The sequence below is a fragment of the Pinus tabuliformis genome, chromosome 1_2 (genome assembly GCF_031772625.1).
Source record: "Pinus tabuliformis cultivar Carrire ecotype Pingquan chromosome 1_2, CPIR1, whole genome shotgun sequence".
NCBI classification, from domain to species: domain Eukaryota; kingdom Viridiplantae; phylum Streptophyta; class Pinopsida; order Pinales; family Pinaceae; genus Pinus; species Pinus tabuliformis.
This window is the reverse complement of record NC_142298.1, coordinates 1052469371-1052474962: the sequence shown is the minus strand read 5'-3', so window position 1 is coordinate 1052474962 and position 5592 is coordinate 1052469371. Positions and strand designations below refer to the sequence as shown.

Below are 5592 nucleotides of genomic sequence, written 5' to 3'. Positions count from 1 at the left end.
GAACTACAAAATGACTACAACAAGACTATGAAATGACTAACTACCAGCTACAAAATGACTAACCACTAGCTAACCAAAATGAGGCCCTAAGCCTTCTTATTTATACAAATTGAGGATCCCAACAGTCCTCCTAAAATTTAGGGACTCAGCTGCCCAAAACTTGTAGTTAACAGCAATCCTACTTGACTTGCTTGGCTGCCCTTGTGCTAATTGATTTGGTGGCCTTTGAACTCCGAGCTGATGGTGGAGAATTCAAGGTAAGGGCCCATAAATGAAGGGGACACCTTCCTACAAATCCTCTCCCTTGTTCTCCCACGAATTTGGCTGCCAAGTGCTCATTAAGACCTTCAATTTTGTCTCCAAATTGACCAAAAAGGCAACACAAAGCACCCATTAGACTTGTTGGCATAATGACTAACCAAATTCACTCTATTAGCATAAATATAATCAAAAACATGCAATAAAATAATGAGAATGGTGGATTAAGTCAAATTAGGAGGTTGAATGAGCCCAAATAATTATCCATTTTTGGGGCTCATCATCACCCCCCTACTGAAAGTGTTGCTCATCCTCTGAGCAACCAATCTCTCTCCTCATCTTTGATGGCCCTGGTGGCCTCCTTGTCATGCCAAGCTTCTGAAGTGATGTCCTCTTTTCTGTCATGAAACCATGCTTCTTTGCTTCTTCCCACTGCCTGCTCCTTTTCCTAAAGAATTGTCAGCTTTGGTATGATTGTGCAAGTATATTCAACCTGATGGCAGCAATGGTGGCGAAAGGAGATGAAACCAGTGGAGGATGGAAGAAAAGAGTGGTTGCATGTCTCCTCAACAGTCTTCAAGCTTCAAATCCCTCTCCATAATTGATTCTAGCCTACCTAAAGGCTTCTATAGGATGTTTCTGGTAAAAATACAGAACTTCCTGTAGAAAGCCCTGTAGCTGAGTTCTGGCTTCATGTAGAAACAGACAGCACCACTGTATCTTGCTTGGCTGTGGGTGATTTTCCTTTCAGCTTGGTTGTGGCTACCTTAGAGGTGCCCTCACTGACGTGGACTTTTTCAGTCCTTTCCATTCTACTCTGTAGTCTTTTCTCCCTGGGTGTTAGTGTGGTTTTGTCCCCCTCTGTTTTGGCAGCTTGGTTTAATGCCAATGTTCCAATCACTGATGTTGTTGGATACATCTATAGGGTTGTGCTTTCTGGGCTTGTCACCAACTTGTCATCATTTGCCTTGCCCCATAGTACAATATACAGTCCTGCTATTACTAGAATTGCTCCCAGCAGACTTCCCAGATAATATTTCACATGAAGGATTAGTTGTTCCAACACTGCAACAATTATGATTGAAGTTGGATTGAACATTGTAGCAAAGACAGGTCCCTTCAGACGGATACACTAAGTCTGTACAAAGAAGGCAAATGCAAAGCATAATACTCCCTGCATATTATGGGCCAATATGATCAATGACGATGTTAAGAATTTCTGCACATTATTAAAACGAAGATGCGGTGCTCACAGAGTATATGATGCTGAGAAGCTGAATGTCCCACTTTAGCCTCCAAGCAGAGGCCTTTGGCTCAAAAATTAAAGCCACCACAGTGCACTGTAGAGTTCCTTGCAGCATCGTGAGAGCTGTTAATGAAATTTCTGCTGGATATTTCTTAACAACTGGAGCCTGAAAGGTAAGCCATCCAGACCAAAATAAACAGCTGGCAAACAGCATCAGTGCTCCAAGCAGCCATGTGTTATGAAGAACCCTATTGAGCCTAATGAGAACAGGGCCCTTGTAGAAGGTCATAATCATTGCACCACCCACACATATAATGGTTCCTACAACTTTGGCTTGGCCATATTTACTCCTGATATCAACTTTCTCCAGTCTAAAAGCTGTGGCCATCCCAAATGTGACAACAGGAACCAGGTTTGATGTTGCAGAAGCAAATGTAGCAGAGGTGTAATATAGGCTAGCAAAGTAGAAATTCTGAAATAGAGTGGTCTTACCCAGCCAGTGCAAGCACAAAGATCTGCCAGAAGATGGCACAGGTCTTTGCAGGGCGTTGGTTTCTTTCAAGAAAAAAACAAAAGGAGAAATAACTACTGTAGCAACAGCCAAGGTGTAAGCTACGAAAACAAAATGACTCATTCCTTTGTCCAGAGCAACTCTGGTAATGATATTCATGCCGTCTAGGCAGACTTGAACTGCAATCTCAGCTAAGAATGTTGCAAATGCAAATTAATCAGCGAATGGTGAGAGCATTTCAAGGATGAGTTCGATTGGCTGTTTATGGAGGCTTCCACTGATGGAGGGTGAGCTAGCTAAGTGCACGTTGGCCCCATGCAAACCATTGGTCCCCACTGTAGTGTAATTATGAACTGTAGTTCTCTGCCTGTATTCACTTCCATCAATTACGTTGGATTTTGAACAACCACCACGACCTGTTTTCAATTTTCTTCTTGAGATGGCTGAGCACACGTGTTGATTTCACCCACCGAGTGCTGTTCGAACTGGACGAGGGTGGCCAGTTAGCTGGCCACCGATTTTTTTAATCCCAACCATCTCATTGCTCATGCTGTTTACGAATTACATTCATGCAAATAGAGGAACGAGTTTAGTCACGTACCTGCAAGTCGTGTGTGGTTGCTGTGAAGTGCTGAGATCTTTCATTTGCTGCATGCATTTGTTTTTGTGATTGCATGTGGCTTGGATGCTGATTTTTTGGTTGTTTTTTCTTGTGTAGGTGTCCTCTGGCCAGATCTAAGCTCCAAGCATTTGTTTCCACGTTCAAATCTGCACGTTCAAGTTGCTACTGCTAAATTTTCATAAGACCAGAACTTGTTTTCGCCATTGCTCCCAAACGGTAAACCAGATCGATCTGAAACTTGTTGAGCACGTTCCTATAATCATTATGCATCTCCCATAGCAAAATTACGATCAATGGATGCACCGATTTCGAGAGAAATGGAAAATGGCTGAATATTTCAGAGATCAATTTCTCGGAAACCATGCATCGGAATTGGCTGAAACTGCTTGGGTAGGCTACTATCACCTATGTGCATCTCCCCATGAAACAGGTTTTGAAACGGATGCACAGATATGGAGAAAATGCAGAAATGGCTGATGGTGATGGAGGCTAGTTTCTTGGAAACCGTGCACCGGAATTGGCTAAAACTGCTCAGGCATGTTTCCATCACCCCTGTACAATTCCCCATAAAATGGTTTCTCAAATGGATGCATGGTTTTCAAGTTATGGCAAAAACAAATTTTGTTCTATGTATTTTCTCTTCAAAGCATTTTGCAAGTTTTTGCATGGAAAGAAAAACTGAGCTTGGGCTGTGATGCAGGTATGGAGATGATGGAGGACGAGTTTGAAGATTGCAGGAGGACTTCTGAACCCTTGAGGAAGCTACCAAGTTCGCCAAACCACCTTTTTGAAATCCATTTCTAGCTTCCTACAATTTCTACAGGAACTTCCTGTAGAAGCAAAATGAAGAAGCACAATGAGGTGGAAAAGATGATGGAAAAGGGTGAGGAATGGGAACATGGATGCTTGCAGGCATAACCAATGGATTCCAAGCTTTAGATCCCCTTCCAAAATCGAATCTGGCTCGCTTGAAGGTTCTACAGGATGTTTTCTGTAGAAATATAGAACCTCCTCTAGAAGGCACAAAAACTCCTTTGTCTTTGTTTTGAGTGATCCTCCTGACCTGCAATTTCATTGCTGCAATATGAAATTATTCAATGGGAATTAGATTTATTTTTCTTTTTCTTTTTTCTCTTTTTTTTTTTTTTTTGAAAAACAACTAGGGCGCCTCATGGAGGTTTTCACCCTAATTGCCTGCCCTGGGCGCCTCCAAGGGAGGTTTTCACCCAGGGACCTTATTCTCTTTTCTCTTTTTTCCCAACCCATTGACCGCCTCATGGAGGTTTTCAATCAATGAGCCAATCTAAGGCGCCTCCGAGGAGGTTTTCACCTTAGATTTTTATTTTTTCTTCTTATTTTCATTTTTTCTCTTTTTTCTTTTTTCTTTTTTTCCTACCCTACCCTACTTGAAAAACAAAATCATTTTCAAGTATAAGAATACTTCCAATGGAGCCATGTGCACATCGAGATTAGAGACAAGATGATGTGAAGGCTCGAAATGCATGCTTTGATAGGTATCCAGATTTCAGAGACCAAATGATCTGACTTTGAAGGGATCAAACATAGCTGAGGAAGAGAGTACTGCTGCAACTTAGTGACTGTCTGAAACCATGTCTCAATATAGATTTGATATCCTTGGTTCTTTTGCTGATCTGGATCATGTTTCATGTCACCTTCTAATATGACTTTCTCATCTTCCTCTTTTTGCTGATCTTTCTCTTGGATACATGGAATATTTGATGGTAACCATGAGGGATCTTTCTTTATCTCTGCTTCTGATGTCTTCTCTTCATCAAGTAAAGCCCATGGCTCTTTGATTTCCTCTTCTGAATCTTCTTTTGCCTGATGTGGTCCTTCAATGCTTTCAATATAGTCTCTTTCTTGCAATACTCTTCCTGAGGTATGGTGAAGATCATTGAGCTCAAGAGAAATTGCTTGGACATGTTGTGCCTCAGCTTTGCAATTGGGTTGAGCTGCTCCATGGTATGGTTTTGGAAATGGTGGTACGGGTAGTTGACTGGAGGTGTGTATTTGAGATGGATGCGGATGGGGTTGTGGTTGGGTAGGAATTTGGGGTTGCCTTGGTGGAGCAGGAGGCGATGGTTGTGGATGAGCAGGTGGTGGAGGAAAAGAAGCGGGAGGAGTGTTGTATTGGGGCCTCCACCCCTGCTGAGGTGCATTCCACTGAGGCTGTGGCTGAGCAGAAGAGTGAAACAAATGAGCAGTTGGTTGGGCATAATATGGATCTATGAAGGAACAAGGAGGAGGTGTGAACCAGGAAGGATGAGCAGGGGGACCCCAAGAAGGCATGAAAGTGGCTTGATAGGGGTTATAATAGGTCTCGGATGTCCCTTGCAGTTCCTGCTGATAAGATCTAGGTTCATGTGGCCTCCTTTGGTTCATATAATAGAGTGATTCAGTGGATCCTTTGGCTCTCTGATATGCAACTTTGATTCTGGGTAAGGAAGGGCACTGATCTGTAGGATGGTATTCTTCACAGACAAAACACACTTCTATGGAGTACAATGGACATTCATTCCTAGGATGCTTTCTAGTGCACCTAGGACAAAAAATGGCCAAAGCCCTCTTGGCTTCTTCTTGCTTCTTTTGGATCCGCAAGGTATCCAGTTGCATGGCAAGAAACTGCCTCATATCACTCTTGAAATCTTCGATCTGATCTTCAAATTCGTCTTTGGACAAGGTGCTTCTCCCAACATTTCTGCTTGTAGCCATTTGCTCCAGAGGAATGGTTTCTTCTTCTTCTTCCCTTGAGGTTCTTCAAATATGTCTTGCTGTCCACCTAAGGGTTATTTAATCACAGCCATCGAAGAAGAGAGAAGGTTGACTGTGTGAAGTAGTGGGGGTGTTGTGCAATCATGTTTCTAACTTATCTCTACTCCTACAAGGCATGAAATGAAATCTTTTTGGTTGATTTTTTTTTTTCTACTTCTACCT

The 5592-nt window shown here is 42.5% G+C and overlaps 1 pseudogene; it reads right to left on the bottom strand.

The window, feature by feature from the left end:
- Positions 1–1177: 1177 nt before the first annotated feature.
- Positions 1178–2174, bottom strand: LOC149209749 (WAT1-related protein At5g07050 pseudogene; annotated as a pseudogene).
- Between the last annotated feature and the right edge of the window lie 3418 nt (positions 2175–5592).